This window comes from Lepidochelys kempii, chromosome 3 (genome assembly GCF_965140265.1).
Source record: "Lepidochelys kempii isolate rLepKem1 chromosome 3, rLepKem1.hap2, whole genome shotgun sequence".
NCBI lineage: Eukaryota > Metazoa > Chordata > Testudines > Cheloniidae > Lepidochelys > Lepidochelys kempii.
This window is the reverse complement of record NC_133258.1, coordinates 85233139-85246083: the sequence shown is the minus strand read 5'-3', so window position 1 is coordinate 85246083 and position 12945 is coordinate 85233139. Positions and strand designations below refer to the sequence as shown.

At 44.2% G+C, this 12945-nt stretch overlaps 1 protein-coding gene and 1 long non-coding RNA gene across 2 annotated transcripts in view; both read right to left on the bottom strand.

Moving 5' to 3' along the window:
* The window catches only part of SLC16A10 (solute carrier family 16 member 10), a 171943-nt gene that overhangs the window by 147777 nt on the left and 11221 nt on the right, over positions 1-12945 (bottom strand). The window lies entirely within an intron of this gene.
* Positions 5880-11944, bottom strand: LOC140908938 (uncharacterized). The gene is made up of 2 exons (XR_012158023.1): positions 9204-11944; positions 5880-8555 (listed from the first exon to the last, which is right to left on the bottom strand). It is a non-coding gene; the product is annotated as an uncharacterized lncRNA (long non-coding RNA).

Sequence of the window (12945 nt, the reverse complement as noted above, 5' to 3'; positions counted from 1 at the left end):
CACAGACTAGACTCCTTTCTAGCCTGGCCTAATCCTTTCCCAGGTACAGTCCTTGTTCCAGCGCAGGTGGTAGCTAGGGGATTTCTCATGACTGCAGCCCGCTGTGTTCTGTTCCACTCCCTTATATAGCTTTGGCACAAGGCAGGAATCTTGTCTCTCTGGGTCGCCACCCCTCCTTCAAAATGGAAAAGCACCAGGTTTAAGATGAATTCCAGTACCAGGTGACAGGAAGCCTTGCAAGTAAACAGAGCCATTTACAACCAATTGTCCGAGTTGATGGGAGCCATCAAGATTCCAAACCACCATTAATAATAAGCTTTGCATAATTACAACAGGACCTCAGAGTTATATTTCATATTTCTAGTTTCAGATACAAGAATGATACATTTATACAAATAGGATGACCACACTCAGTAGATTATAAGAGTTGTAATGATACCTTACAAGAGACCTTTTGCATGAAGCATATTCCAGTTACATTATATTCACATTCATCAGCATATTTTTTATAAAATCATATGGAGTGCAGTGTCAGACTGTCCATTAATGCTGGTAGATTTTTTTCCCTAGAATGTGGGGGTGGAAGAGCAAGCTATACAGATAGTATGTAGTTCCCTGACATTTATGAATGAGTCTTCAAATCCAGAGAGGACCATAACCCTTGACTTTGCAGGGTTCTAACGTGTGTCCCCTAACCCAGGGACAAGGCATCCATAACCAACGTGAACATTGGTTGAGGAGAAGCGAAGAAAAGAACTCTTGTACATATGTTCTTAGGCTTTGTCCACCAGACCAGAGGGGACAAAAGTTACCTCTGGAATAAAAATCACTCTGTCCAGCCAATGTCAACATGGGACATACACTAGCTGTCCCTGAAGCCCCCAAAGGCATAGTCTGGCATACTGTACTACATAAGTACATGCTGCCATGTGCCCCCAGAAGTCTGACCCAAGTGTGTACTGTGGTAATGGGATGTGCTTTTAAATCCAACAGCAGGTTTCAGAGCTTTTGTAACCTTGTCAGGGCAGAAATGCTGTTTTTTATAGCATCTAGGAGTGCTCTGATACACACTATTCTTTTCACAGGTTTTAGAATTGATTTGTCCAGGAGTAAAAGCCCCAGTGCATTGAAAGTGGATTGAATGATGTCCACGTTGGACAGTACTTGAGACTGGCCTCTCACTAACCAGCCACCTAGGTAAGGTAACACATGGATTCTCAATCTCTTCATATATGCAGCTACCAGCCCCATGCACTTCATGAAAATGCAAGGGACTGCTGATAGTACTTCCATTTGGCCTATGCATTAATAGTGTGTTGCATTCACTATGAACCTAAGAAAGTTGCAGTGGTGTGGACAGTTCACTATATGGAAATAAGTGTCCTTTAAGTCAAAGACAGCATACCAGTCACTCTGTTCCAGTGAAGTAACGATGGAAGCTAGGGTGACCATGCAGAACTTTATTTTTTTCAGGTCCTTGTTTAACTCTTAGATCTAAAATAGGTCCAAGACTGCCTTTTGCTTTGGGAATAAGGAAACAGCGGGAATAAAAACCTCTCCCCCGAGGTACAGAGGAACCTCCTCTATGGCTCCCGCTAGAAGAAGAGCTGGATATCCCGTCGAAGAACGGTCTTGTAAGACTGGTTCCTGGAGATGGAAGGGGAAGGAGGGAAGGTAGGAGGGAAAGAAACAAACTGAAGAGACTATTCCAGATCCGTGCTTAGGACCCAGAAATCTGATGTGATGTGAGTCCAAGCACAAAGGAGGTGGGATAGACGATTAGCACAGATATGGGTAGGAACAGATTGGTCTTTAGGTACTGGTATGTAGTTCTCAACAAACCCATCAAAATGCATGTTTAGACTAAACTGCTGGTCAAGAGGAATGTCCTACTGAAGATGAAGGGGCCACTGGTCACCTTCTGTAGTTCCTGCCCCTTTTTCTCAGCAGGTCTTGGGGCTGAGGAATAATGCTCTGAAACCTGAGAAACTGCTGGAACCAGAAATGCTTCCTCTATCACTGGTGTTCAGATTCCAAGTGACTTCAATATTGCCCAAGAATCTTTCAGACTATGCAGCCTATCATCCCTCTTTTCTGAAAAGAGGGACAGGCCCTCAACTGGCAAATCCTAGATAGTCTGCTGTACCTCAGGAGGGAGACCAGGAGACTCCAGCCACAAACACCTCCTCACAGATATGGCAGATACCACGGAGGCCTCTGCAGATGCTAAAGCATCCAGTAGCTTGTGGGATTTCTCATGGACCTCTTTCACTTGAATTTCTAAAACTGAGGCCACCCTCTTAAGCAGTTCCAGATGAGCCCTGTAATCCTCTGGTGGCAGAGGATCACTCACCATCTCTACAGCCTCATCAGTAGTAGGGCATTGAGACAATGACTGTCTGCCTCTTGAGGTGGACGAGCTGTCTGAACAACTTCCTGTTGCTCAGTCCCAGGTATTGGAGAACTTTGCGTGTGGTGCCAATGATCTCGCTGTACCCTTGAGGAAGTCAATGTAGATGGGCAAGGACTTGTCCTAGCAGAGGGAGAGACACCCCATGGAGTCCAGAAAGGTAATTGGTGTGGTGGGCCCCATGTTTGCACAGGCCATTACCCTTTGCGATGTGCCCACTGCCGGGACAGCTGTGATATTCATGGATCCCATGACTCTGTCTGGTATGGGACACAAAAGACCCCACTTCCAAATCAGGCTCTGAGTCCTGCAATAACAGTGGAGCAGACCCCATGTGGACAGAAGACAGGTAAGCCAAACCCAGAGATGGTGGTATACTGCCTCTATAATAAATCCATGGTATGCCCACATCTTGAATACCACATGCAGATGTGGTTGCCCCATCTCAAACAAGATATATTGGAATAGGTTCAGAAAAGGGCAACAAAAATGATTAGGGGTATGGAATAGCTTCTGTATGAGGAGAGATTACGAAGACTTGGACTTTTTAGCTGGGAAGAGAGATGACTAAGGGAGGATATGACAGAGGTCTATAAAATCATAACTGGTGTGGAGAAGGAGTAAATAAGGAAGTGTTATTTACTCCTCATAACACAAGAACTAAGGGTCACCAAATGAAATTAATAGGCAGCAGGTTTAAAACAATCAAAAGGAAGTATTTTTTCCATACAAACGCACTGTCAACCTGTGGAACTCCTTGCCAGAGGATGTTGTGAAGGCCAAGACTATAACAGTATTCAAAAAAGAACCTGGAGGATAAGTTCCTGGAGGATAGGTCCATCAATGGCTATTAGCCAGGATAGGCAGGGATGGTGTCCCTAGCCTCTGTTTGCCAGAAGCTGGGAATGAGCAACAGGGGATGGATCCTTTGGTGATTACCTGTTCTGTTCGTTCCCTCTGGGGCACCTGGCATTGGCCACTGTCGGAAGACAGAATACGGGGCTAAATGGACCTTTGGTCTGACCCCGTATGGCCGTTCTTATGTTCTTAACTTCAGGGTCAGTCTCGTTGGACTTGGCACAGATTCCAGAATCCATGAACGCTCCCTTTGTAGCAGAAAAGTGCTCTGCTGAACTCTTCCCCTCAGACTCCCTGCCAGAGTTCTTGCTACTACCTGGTCCAGTAAGATCTTTGGTACTGAGGCAAGGTAATATGTCCTTGGTAGATCTGTCTCTCTTCTTTAGTACCAAAGACAGAATGCAGTGCCCAAATTGCAGGAGGTACACTCTGCACTAATGATGCCAAACTCAGAGCACAGTCTGAACCTGAAAGCAGTGTTGCAGAGCAAAATGCCACCTCCATAAAAAGACACTTAAATTTCACTACTTTTTTTTTTTTTTTTTTGGTAAGAGCAAGGCTTAAACCTTCTACAAATGTGATACTTGTCACTGATGTGGGACTCCAGCAAACATTTTAGGCAGCTGGGATGTGGGTCACTGACTAGCATCAATCTGGCACATGACCAGCAGGACTCAAACCCCGGAGAGTGAGGCACAGCTCCAGTACCAGCCCAGAGAAGCAAATTCAGTCCAAAAGGAATCTAAAAACTAAAACATAACACTAACTATACACTAAATCTAACTAAAACCTAAATGAGATAGACTATATGCAAAGAATGAGGGCAATAAACTAGTGATAGCAAGACTGGAAACACTCAAACAACTGTCACTAGTGGTAAGAAGAAATCAAAGGAGGTCAGGGGTAGCTCCTCCCTCTTATACTGGCACGCAATGGCATGCGACAGAGGGCTCTCAAGCCACGCCCAACAGGTACTGCTGTGGGAAAAAGTTTTCTAACAACTGCGCACATACCTACAGTGGAATGGACCTGTGCAAACCACTCAAAGAAGAATGTTTAGTTACATATGGTAAAAACAACAGTAGAAAATCTTTAACAAAACTAGATTATTTTTTGAAACACTGACTATTTTGGTAGCAGAAGTTCAGCTCCTCCAGAGACAGCAACAGAGGGAGCAATGTACAGACTGGTCACCAAAATTTTAACTATTATACTGTCTAAACATGTTCAGATCAGATCTGACACAGTGGTAAAACACTGGTGGGCTGCCTAAGATTTATCTGCATTAGCACTCTTACCTCCAAATATACTGCTATCAGTATTCCCATTTTACAGAGAGGGATACTACTTACATGTCTCATAAGGGTGTAGCGAGAATTAATATTTGTAAAGTTTTCTGACCATGATGAATGTTATATAAATGACTTTATTACCACCAGTTTAGAGCTTGTGTATAGGTTTATTAACTAGGCTGGCCATTGCTGTATTTCTAATCTGAAACAAACCAGTGTTCAGTCTAGTCCACTAGTTTAATAGGAGCCAAATGTAGATATGTTCCATTTTTACAAAGCCTTCTATCCAAGGATCCAAATCATTTTATAAATATTAATGTTAGGCCTAACCCTCAGATGTAGCCAAATATGAGAATTCTAAAGAAGACATAACATCCAGACTCACTCCAGCCCCTCCAAAATGTAAACCTAACTAGACAATAATACAGATTGGATATAATGTCTTCCTTACTGCAGCTAAATGAATTATGTATGTCCTGATGCATAAGGACTGTCATCCCTTTTAATTTTGTCTTCTGTACAACTGTTTTAACATTAGACAAATTAAAACATAACACAAAGCAATAGTCCAATATAATAAGCACAACTGACCGATTTTGTACAAGACACTAGTTCAGAGTTGTACAAATACTGTGTTCCTATGTACACTATTGATGCTCCTTGGGAAATGGATACCATTATACATTCTGTTCTGTACAGGTTCTTGTACTGAACTCAGCACTGCAATATCCAAGGTCCAGATCCACAAAGCAACTTAGGCACCACTGCAATTAACCAAACCCCTATACGGCTGCCTCAACTCACTCAGTGCCTACATTTTCCCTGTAAAAATTCCTAAATCTAAAAGTTTCTGCTGCCTCACGCTAAGTGTCTGGAGGCCTAAACCCCAGCACAATCCTCAAACCAAAGACAGACAGGCACACCTCCATGTTTCTTGCTTGCAGGGTCCTGATCCGATCACACCTTCAAAATCAGGACCTATTCAAATTTCACTCAGAGGAAGAGGAGGGAGTGGAACTGGTGCTCCCCTTTATAAACTTTTAGCCCAGTAATTGGAGCACTCACTCAGATTCAATTCCCACCCACTCCCACCTCAGAAGTCTCCCATTTCTCAGGAGAATGCCTTAGCCAACGGGCAACTGGATAGTCTCATGTGGGTCTCCCTAACTCTCTCTTACTGACACTGTTCTGCTTTGTATAAGGGTCACTGGAGTCAGGGGACTGACTGTTGCAACACTCAAGTCCCTCTGTGGGTTGGGGTTCACATGCCTACATAGACAGCAATGAACAGCTGACAAACAGTTAATTGAGTCCTAGGGTATGTCTACACTACAAAATTAGGTCGAATTTATACAAGTTGATTTTTTAGAAAGCGATTTTATACGGTTGATTATGTGTGTCCCCATACTAATGCACTAAGCACATTAAGTCGGCGGAGTGCATCCACAGTACCGAGGCTAGCATCAACTTTCAGAGCATTGTACTGTGGGTAACCATTCCACAGTTCCCAGTCTCCGCCGCCCATTGGAATTCTGGGTTAAGCTCCCAATGCCCGATGGGGCAAAAACATTGTCACAGGTGGTTTTGGGTACATGTCGTCAGTCACCCCGCCCTCTGTGAAAGCAACGGCAGACAATTGTTTCACACCTTTTTTCCATGTGCGCTCCACACTGCTTTCAGCAGCTTGTGCAGTAAGTCTGCAAACTATCATCGTCATCCACCGCTTCCGCTGCAACTCTGCTCTCCTGCTGCTATGAATCCACCTTGCAGGTCCTCTATATGACTGTTGTCATTCACCGCTTCCGCTGGCACTCTGCTCTCCTGGTGGTCTTGCAGGGCCACTTCCACTACAACTCTGCTCGGCTGCTCTTGTCTTGCTGTACCATGGCAAGTGTGCAGCCCGCTCAGCTGTTGTGTCCTGGCAGCAGACGGTGCAGGAGGTCTGCAAAACTGGTCATCCAACCACCGCTTCCCCTGCAACTCTTTCCTGCAGACGCCATACCATGGCAAGCATGGAGCCCGCTCAGATCACTACAGTGGTTATGAGCATTGTAAACACCTCGCACATTATCATGCAGTATATGCAGAATCAGAACCTGCAAAAGGAGGCGACAGCAGTGCAGTGACGATAGTGAGGAGGCCATGGACACAGACGTTCCTAGAACCATGGCATGTGATGATTGGGACATCATGGTGGCATTGGGCCACGTTCATGCAGTGGAATGTGAATTCTGGGCCTGGGAAACAAGCACAGACTGGTGGGACCACATAGTGTTGCAGGTCTGGGACGATTCCCAGTGGCTGTGAAACTTTCACATGTGTAAGGGCACTTTGCGACTTGCTTTCCCCTGCCCTGAAGCGCAAGAATGCCAAGATGAGAGCAGGCCTCACAGTTCACAAGTGAGTGACGATAGCCCTCTGGAAGCTTGCAATGCCAGACAGCTACCAGTCAGTCGAGAATCAATTTGAAGTGGGCAAATCTACTGTGGGGGCTGCTGTAATCCCAGTAGCCAACGCAATCAGTGAGCTGCTGCTATCAAGGGTAGTGACTCTGGGAAATGTGCAGGTCATAGTGGATGGCTTTGCTGCAATGGGATTCCCTAACTGTGGTGGGCCAATAGACAGAACGTATATTCCTATCTTGGGAAAGGATCACCAAGGCAGCCAGTACATAAACCAAAAGGGGTACTTTTCCATGGTGCTGCAAGCACTGGTGGATCACAAGGGACGTTTCACCAACATCAATGTGGGATGGCTAGGCAAGGTACATGGTGCTTGCATCTTCAGGAACTCTAATCTGTATGAACAGCTACAGCAAGTGACTTACTTCCCAGACCAGAAAATAACCATTGGAGATGTGGAAATGCCTATAGTTATCCTTGGGGACCCAGCCTACCCCTTAAAGCCATGGCTCATGAAGCCATACACAGGCACCCTGGACAGTAGTCAGGAGCTCAGTCTATAGTTGAACAGCAAGTGCAGAGTGGTGGTATAATGTGCATTTGGATGTTTAAAAGTGCACTGGTGCAGCTTACTGACTCAGTGGGAATATTGGTTTTGCTGAGGTCTAACTGTTATTACTGCTTGCTGTGTGCACCACAATATCTGTGAGAGTAAGGGGAAGACATTTATGGTGGAGTGGGAAGTTGAGGCAAATCACCCTTGGCCCCTGATTACATGCAGCCAGACACCAGGGTGGTTAGAAGAGCACAGCAGGGAGAGAAGCTTTGAAAACCAGTTTCATGGCTGACCAGGCTACGGTGTGACAGTTCTGTTTGTTTCTCCTTGATGAGAACCCACCCCCTTGGTTCACTCTACTTCCCTGTAAGCCAACTGCCCCTCCTCTCCTCCCTTCGATCACAGCTTGCAGAGGCAATAAAGTCATTGTTTCAAATTCATGCATTCTTTATTAATTCAATCACACAAATAGGGGGATAACTGCCTAGGTAGCCCAGGAGGGATGGGGAAGGAGCGAAGCACCAGGTGGGATTGGGCAGGAGAGAAGAACAACGCCACAGTGCACTTCAAAACTTAATGCCAGACTTCTGTTGCTTGGGCAGTCCACAGTGGTGGAGTGGTTGAGTGCCTGGAGGCCCCCTCCCTGCATTCTTGGGCATCTGGGTGAGGAGGCTATGGAACTTGGGAGGAGAGTGGTTGGTTACACAGAGGGCTGCAGTGGCAGTCTGTGCCTTTCCTGCACCTCAACCACACGCCGGAGCATATCAGTTTGATCCTCCAGTAGCCTCAGCATTGCATCCTGCCTCCTCTCATCATGCTGCTGCCACTTTCCCTCTTGATCCTGCCACCTCTCCTCATGTTCATTTTGTGCTTTCCTGGACTCTACCATTGTCTGCCTCCATGCATTCTGCTGGGCTCTTTCAGTTTGAGTGGACTGCATGAGCTCAGAGAACATTTCATCGCGAGTGCGGTTTTTTTGCCTTCTTATCTGTGCCTCTGGGACAGAGATGCAAGTCACGGGGTTGAAACATTTGCAGCTGCAGGAGGAAAAAAGGGAGTGTAAAATTGAAAAAGACACACTGGCCATTTAAAAGGAGGGGCTGATGTTTTCAGGCTAACATGCAGCACAAACCAACTAAACTCTCCACCACACCCAATTCTCTGGGTTGATTGCTTCACCCCTCCCCCTACCGCGTGGCTAACAGCAGGGATGATTTCTTTTCAGCCACAGGCAAACAGCCCAGCAGGAATGGCCACCTCTGAATGTCCCCTTAATAAAATTCCCCTATTTCAACCAGATGACCATGAATATCACTCTCCTGAGGATAACCCAGAGATAAAGAACGGATGTTGCTTGAATGCTAGCAAACACCAGGATGGCATGCTGCCGTGCTTTCTTATGCAATGATTCCAGACTATATGCTACTGGCCTGCCATGGTAAGTGTCCTACTATGGAGGATGCAATAAGGCTGCCCTCCCCAGAAACCTTTTGCAAAGGCTTTGGGAGTACCTCCACGACAGCTTCATTGAGATGTCCCTGGAGGATTTCCACTCCACCCCCAGACACGTTAACAGACTTTTCCAGTAGCTGTACTGGCCGTGAATGCATCCCAAGTCTTCACGGCAAATCATTAAACATGCTTGCTTTTAAACCATGTATTATATTTACAAAAGGTACACTCACCAGAGGTGCCTTCTCCACTTTCAAGGTCCAGGAGCCCGAGTTGGGAGGGTGCTGTCTTCAGGGTGATAAACAGTTCCTGGCTGTTGGGGAGAATGGTTTCTCCGCTTGCCTGGTGTGCACTATCTTCCTCATCCCCGTTGCCCGAGACTCCCTTGCAGGAGTCCACGTACAGATGTGGGGTAGTTGTAGGGGCACCCCCCTAGAATTGCATGCAGCTCATCATAGAAGCAGCATGTCTGGGGCTCTGACCCCGAGCGGGTGTTTGCCTCTTGGGTTTTTTGGTAGGCTTGCCCGAGCTCTTTAAGTTCCACACAGCACTGCTGCGGGTCTCTGAGATAACTTCTGTCCTTCATGCCCTTGGAGATTTTTTCAAATATTTTGGCATTTCGACTTTTGGAAATGAGTTCTGATCGCTGTATGAGGAGACAAATACGTGCTATCAGATCCAGTACCTCCCATTTGGTCCATGCTGGAGCTCTTTTGCTATTTTGGGACTCCATGGTCACCTCAGCTGATGAGATCTGTACGGTCACCTGTACTGATCAGCTTGCCACGCTGGCCAAACAGGAAATGAAATTCAAAAGTTCCCGGGGCTTTTCCTATCTACCTGGCCAGTGCATCAGAGTTGAGAGTGCTGTCCAGAGTAGTCACAGTGCAGCACTGTGGGACAGCTCCCGGAGTGCAATACCGTCAAATTGCATCCACACTAACCCAAATTCGACCCGGCGATGTCTATTTCAGCGCTAAACCCCTCATCGGGGAGGAGTACAGAAATAGATTTTAAGAGCCCATTAAGTTGACAAAAATGGCTTCATTGTGTGGATGGGTGCAGGATTAAATTGATCTAACGCTGCTAAATTTGACCTAAACTTGTACTGTAGACCAGGGTTAAGTTACACTACAGTAGAACCTCAAAGATATGAACCCCAGAGTTACGGACTTACAAGTCTACCAGACACCCTGTGAAACTGGAAGTCCTCAAATTGGGGGGGGAGAGGGGGAGTGCTAGGACTTGGGGCTTCAGCCCTGCAGAGGGTGCCAGGGCTCAGGGCTTTAACTATGAAGGGAGTGCCAATTTCAGCCCCAGTGCTTCCCCTGTAGCTAACGCCCCCAGCCCTGGCACCTCCCCACCCCCAGCTGAGACCAGGAGTGGAGCCATATTGCTGAAGCCCCAGCACTCCCCCCAGGTCTAAACCCCTGATGCTCCCAGTGGCAAGTAGTCCTGAGCCCCCGCTGGGAACCCTGGCAGCCCCTACGGTCAGAAGCCCTCACAAACACACACACAGCAGCTGCAGCCCCAACTCCCCTATGGCTGAAGTCTATAACGTCTTGTTCAGAGTTACGGACCATTTCAGAGTTAGGGACAACCTCCATTCCCAAGGTGTCCATAACTCCAAGGTTCTACTCTATTTAAAAAGCAAAGCCTTTACAAAATTTGGCTGTTTATTAGATGCTTTGTTATTCCTAACTTGGCTTCAAATAGGCACATGCAAAATACTGTTTTACTGACACAGGACTACATATTCTACAGCATGTATGTGTTTTACCACATAAAAATTACAATACGAATCTCAAGCACTGTGAGATAACCAATTACACATCAAAGGGACATGGAAATACCCCGTATAATTCACTTCATTGTGCATTCCTATAATGAGGATAGCTTTCCTTCTCTCAAGAGTTTTCTAGAAGGAATTACCCTTTGAAATTGATTTACAAACAAATATTTACTTCAAGGTATATCATTTAGTACATTATCAAAATACCTTGAAAGTATGTTCAGCTAAAAGGATTTAAGAATAAGCAAATTACTCCCTCTCTTCCATTGATTTTGCTAGTTTTTTTAAGGTAATAAGTTAGGGTGTATATTATACAATTGCACAACACAGAAATCACAAAGGTCAAAGAAAATTTGTGATCATTAACATGTATAATGAGCAGTAGAAACTGAAGTCACAAATGATGATATAATGGAAGAACAGTATCAGACTGAGCTTGGTACCAGATCAGCAAGGGTGGGATCTCTGTGGAGGAACTGTGTGCACTGATGACTCCTGCTAACTAGGAATCTATGGCTCTCTCAGTATTACACTACAGCATCAGAACAAGCAGAGTTGGTACATAGTACATTACACCCATTTTCCTCAGATAAAATCTGAAACATGTTTCTTTTTATTAAAAAAATATAAAAGTTTCAATAAAAATGCATTAAGATATACTTAAAAGCCAAGTAAAATGTTAGTTTGCTGTAACACAACTCTCAACCTACTATGGCCCAAATGTGAAATATTTTGAATCTTTCACATGACAAGGAACACAAAAAAGTTATTCATGCAGGAAACTCACACTGACATGGGACTCATTACTTCAGTGTAAATAATTATATCTTTTAAATCTTATTTCTGTTGTAAATATTTTAGAAGTGAAAAGTCAAGGATGAGAAGTTTGTGCAGAGTACTGGTAACTTTGAGAATAAGATGAATGATATCCCTTGAAATGAGGGACATTTCAGGAGGCATGCTATAAATACATTTAAATGTAAGGAAAATTATTCTGCATTTCAGGGGTAGCATTAACAGCATACAATGTGCCAGTTGCTATTGTTTAAAAACAAAACCACCTAAACTCCAGAGTAAAGGCATACTGAGTAAGACTGACTGTGGATACACAGGCTAATATTACCCTTTTCAGTCTTCTACACTGTTTCCTATCCCTTCCTTCCCACTACTGCTAGTGGACTCTGCCCCTCTCCCCCCCCCTTTTTTTTTTTTAAAAAGGTCAGCTATTTCACTGTGTGAAAGTAAATAGGTTAATTAAATTGCAGTGCTTTGTCTATGAGATTTTAAAAAGCATAGAGGTATAAAGTTGTTGGCAACCTGCACTTCAATTTGTGAGAATTAGGATTGTTCTGATAGGATTAAAAACACACATCTCAGGCTTATACACTGTATTCAAGCCTCCAGAAAACTTCTTAGGGCTGATTTAATTTTCTAAACTACTGCATGCACCCAGCAGTTACAGAAATTATAAATATGGAGATTTAATTTCTTTTAACTCTGGAGTTCAGTGTTAACTTTTCCACTGAAGATTTTAAAGCCCTAATTATATAAACAACTTTAATAGAAACTGATTTGAGAATATGAAAAAACTCTTATCTGAGATTCACTTCTATATTCTGAAAAAAGGCTTCTTGTGCGAATATACTGAATACCTTTAGGTTTGCTCTCAAAAAAATAGGTATCCCCATGAGTGCAAGCTTAAAAATAGAAAGTATAAGGGGCCAAAGCCACTACTTTAGCAACAAAAAAGTCCAATATGAAACAGAAGAGAACCCAAGTTTCATTATTTGGATTTTATGAGTTGGAAGAAACAATATTTTCAAAAATTTAAAAGGAATCCTTAAGTATGATCTCTTCAAATTGCTCAAAACGGAAGAAATTTATAGGTTATAAATTATATAATTATAGGTTTTCCCCACTTGCCTTCCAAAATATGTACTTCAGCTGTTTAGTTTCTTCAATCTAATCCTATCTGCTTTGAAGAAAAATGAAGAAAACCACTTCCAATGGAAGCAGAATCAGGTGCCAACTTGAGTGCTCCATTTCTTTCTCTCCACCAAAATAAAATAATAATAAATTACTTACACACACGGTGTTAGCTTCATGCACCAGCTTAAAATGTTAGGTGAACTTACCAGTTTTTTACATTACTAGCACAATGTACTAGACTGGAAGCCTATTTA